Source organism: Chrysochloris asiatica, unplaced genomic scaffold (assembly GCF_000296735.1).
Source record: "Chrysochloris asiatica unplaced genomic scaffold, ChrAsi1.0 scaffold00278, whole genome shotgun sequence".
Taxonomy (NCBI): Eukaryota; Metazoa; Chordata; class Mammalia; order Afrosoricida; family Chrysochloridae; genus Chrysochloris; species Chrysochloris asiatica.
In genome coordinates, this window is record NW_006408796.1 from 433,880 (window position 1) to 438,471 (window position 4,592).

Here is a 4,592-nt window from a genome sequence, read left to right on the forward strand (position 1 = left end):
AAAAAATCCCCTTTAATAATAAAAAAATAAACTTGCTAAAAATTTTTTTTTTTTTTTTTTTTTTACAGGCAATGAAACATGGATTCATCACTATGAGCCTAAGTATAAACAGTAGAGTATGGAGGTGAAATAGCGTCAACCATTAATCAAGAAAAAGTTAAAAGTCACCCATAAGCTGGAAAATTGATGCTTACAGCTTTCTGGGATTCTCTTGGGCCAGTATTAGAACACTGTCAGGAAAACAGGTTTAACAATTAGCAGTGCTCTTTACAGTGAGGTGCAGAACTGAAGCCCAAACTTTGGATTAAAGGCATGGGACTATTATCCAGTGGTATTGTGATCTTGTATGACAATGTGTGTCCATACACCTCTGCCCACACTGTTGACACTCTTCTAAAACTTTGTTTTAAGTTGTTAAAGCACTCTCTCTGAATCCTGCTCTTGCTCCATTGGACCTTCACCTGTTTGCAGTCCTTTGAGGATGAAGACTCATCTTTGATGAAGAAGTGAAGATAACTGTACATTCATGGCTCGCAGCTCAGCCGGAAACATTTTTAAATAAGGAAACGCTAAAGCGTGATGACAAAGGAGCAAAAAGTATTATTGTGGAAAATTATGTATTTGTCCATTCTAGAAATGTATTAATATAATCTCTACAACTAGAGTGTGGATAATTTTTTAATCACCCTCATATATAAGCTTTCACTGTTGTGATTTTTAAGTGCATTCGAGGTGATTTTAACTCATAGTGACACTGTATAGGGTTTCTGAGGCTTTGAATGTTGTGGGAGAATAAATCCTCATCTTTCTCCCATGGAGAAATCTTATGGTTCACAGATCATTGCTTATCATACTGAGCCACTGTGCTCCTCTTTTTTTCTCTCTCTTGTCTTACTAACTGCAAAGTAGGTGGTTCAAGCACACCAGTTGGTGTTGGAACCAACTTGATGGCACATGACAACAACATGTATGTTTACAATAATAACAAAAGAGATAGCTATTATATTTAAATAATGTTGGATGATAATTTTAAGTAATAAAGAATACAGAAATGTTTGTCATGTTTCATTTTATTGAATTAGCATGTAATCTTTAGATTACTGAAGCGTGGCAGAAAGTTAGCCCTGCCTTCTGTCCTTAAAATATATACATTATGAGGAAGGGGTGCACTTCTCATGGGCAGAAAAACCTGTGGTAGTATGTTTTCCTTCAGAAGTTTAGGTCAGGGTTGTTCCCAGTTTTCATAATCTGCATTCAGTAAGACAGTCAGTATGCATTCAGCAATGTTTCTAAGGGATGAGTGATTTCATGTACTTATCTTTTCTTTTCTGGCTGCCTGGTTTCCATGGAAATGCAGGCCTCTTAGTAAAAGCAAAGGCTGCACTAGCAGTATGTTTTATTTTAGGAGTCAAGTGAACAGTGGATCATGTCCTACTATGCCGGTTTGAACAGGTCTTAGTAGGATGGGCAGGAATGCAGATAGAAGGAAGCATCTCTAATTGCCTTACTATAAAATTTCACATCCTGAGGTGTTGCGGGGTACCTATTGTTCTGTAGGAAACATGAGGTTTATCTGGGTAAACATTAATTTAGATCTGAGGAAGGAAAAACAGAACAAAAAACCACAGAACCAAGGTAAGATGAGGCAAAAAAAAGGTCAAATGATACTTCTGTGGCTTCATTAAATGTGTTTTTAACATGGTGGTGGAGATGGTGTGCCATGGAGTCAATTCCTATTCATAGCAACCCTGAGTATTATTTTCGAGGCTGTAAATCTTTACGGGGCAGAAAGCCTCATCTTTTTCCTATGGAATGACTGGCAATTTTAAACTGTTGAGTATATACTCATAATTCATAGACCAATACCATAGACTCAAGTCAGCAGTTTTTTAAAATTACTATAAGCTTTAACTCTGTCAACTTCTCCACTATGAATTGACTTAATTATCTATCTTTATTTCCACACACATTTCTTTGAAATTAAATGAAATTTAAATGATAATTCAAGGGGGAGGACAGGAAAAAAAGAAATGCTTTGAAAATAAATCTAGTAGTCAAGTTATGTAATGAGAAAGAATTCTTCATTTACCTGATTAATTTATGTTTCTTTCTTTTTTTTAATGTATTATTGTGCAGGGAGTGAAGGTTTACAGAGAAGATCATCGGTTTTACATTCGACAAATGGTATACTTTATTTCATCTAATTGATTGCAACTCCTTCATGAAACACTTCTTGCACTTGCTTCCTGTAGTTCTTCTTTCCATTCTACACCTCTTCCCAACTCTTCTGAACTTTTTCCTTAGGTAAATGTTGTCCTTTTTATCTTGAATGCTTGGACCATTCCATGTTGAGAATGCCTTACTAGTATTGTTCCCCATCCACATACCTATCTTCAACTTGGCTGAAAATTGGACCACAAGGGTGACATTGTAGACCTGAGGAGTGGCCAAGGTCGTTGTTTCAAGCTTCTCTAGTCTCTTTCTGACAAATACATCAGATTATTAATATTATTTTTTTTAAATTGAGTTTTGTTCCATATTATTTCCCACTCTATCCAGGACCTTCTAATGTGAACCCTTTCAGAGCAGTTGTTAGTGCTAGCCAGACAACATCTAGTGCTTTTGATCTTTCAGAGTCATGGAGAGGTAGTAGTAGCCAGGCATCATCTAGTTCTTCTGGTCTCAAAGTTATGGAGACTGATGTTCATGTGGTCCATGAGTCCATTGAACTAATTGTTTCCAAACATCTTCAATTTTCATCACTCTTCATTCTTCTGCACATAGAGAGACCAATAATTGCACTTTAGAAGGCTGCTCATGAGTTTTAAGATACCAGTCACTACTCACCAAAGTAGAATATGGAACATTGTCTTTGTGAACTATGTATGGTATGCCAGTTGACCATTATATCCTTGAGACTATGGTCCTGAGACCCAGGCCCAACAACTCATTGTCTAAAGATGGTTGATAATAGGATAAGCAATGGACAGCTAATCACAAGATCAGCTGTTCAACCCATCAAATGCTCCTCAGAAACCCTATACAGAGTTGCTATAAGTTAGAACTGACTCAATGGCACCTAATAATAACAGTGACCTACTCCACCTCATTTATAGGTATGCTTGAAGAAAGGTAAATACCCACATACAAATATCCTCTGACAAATCCTTATATATTTGTTGGCATACTCCCACTTTCCATCCCTGTTTAATGCATTTTGGCCCATTGTTGAATATCAACTGATCAGAGGTGGATAGATTTACTTCTGGGTTCTCGATTCTGTTCTATTGATCTATATTTCATTGCACTAGTATCAGGCTGTTTTGGCAACTGTGACTGTGCAGTAGGTTTTGAGATCAGGAAATGCGAGACCTCCTACTTTATTCTTACTTTTTAATAATGAATGCTTAGCTAGGGCCTTTTTCCTCTTTTTTTATTTTTATTGTAAATTAACTGAATTTACATCGGAGAACATTAGTTTTACACACATCCTATCGTATTTCATTTAATTGCATCCATGCATCATCATTCAATCATTCAACAGTATTTGCTTTTATTCCTTCTGTTTTTGGTTTGTTTGTTTTTTCTTAATATACAAACCACTCAGGAGTGCATAATCATTTAAACAGCCAAACAACCGAAGGGCATATTCTGCAATCCTGGCCATCAGCACACAGCCTTTCTCTTTCCATGAGTCTAGAGGTCTTAGCTGCTCTATCTCTCCATGTCATCATCTCTGATGTTACTGCTTCTCTGGATAGGGTCCAACATTCCACTCATGCTCTATTTATGCTGATTCTTGATGTAAACCTTACAATTAGTTGCTGTTGATCAGTTTTTACAGTTAAATATAATTGGCATTATAGGATAAGACCTGGTCTGCAAAGTTTGGCAATTCAAGCCCACCAGCCACTTCTAGGAAACACCATAAAAGCTAGCTCGAAGTCAGAACAGAGTTGATGGCTCTAAACAGCAATAGCAAAAACAACATTCCTTTCATTAATAGAATTTATTGAATCACACATAAATTAAATCCCAGAAAAGTCCCACATACCTGTGGCTTTAAGGTGGCCAACATTTGCAAAGTATGATTATTTCAAAAAACTTAATTGTGCTCATGAGGAATCTGTACATGGACCAAGAGGCATGGGAACATTGAATAGATTAAAATTAAGAAAGTTTTGCGACAGGGTGGTATGCTTTCACTATTCTTATTCAAACTGTATACTGAACAACTAATTCGAGAAGCTAGGTTATATGAAGAAAAACATGGCATCAGGATTGGAGGAAGACTCATTAATAAGCTGCAATATGCAGATAATATAACTTTGCTTGCTGACAGTAAAGAGGACTTAAAATACTTACTGATAAAGATCAAAGGCCACAGTCAGTGTATGGATTGCATCTCAATGTAAAGAAAACAAAAATCCTCAACACTGAACCAATAAACATCCTTCTTACCAATGGAGAAAAAATTGAAGTTGCCAAAGACTTCATTGTTCTTGTATCAACCATCAACACCCATGGAAACAGTAGTCAAGAAATCAAACAGCATATTGCATTAGGCAAATCAGTTGCAAAAGACCTTTTTA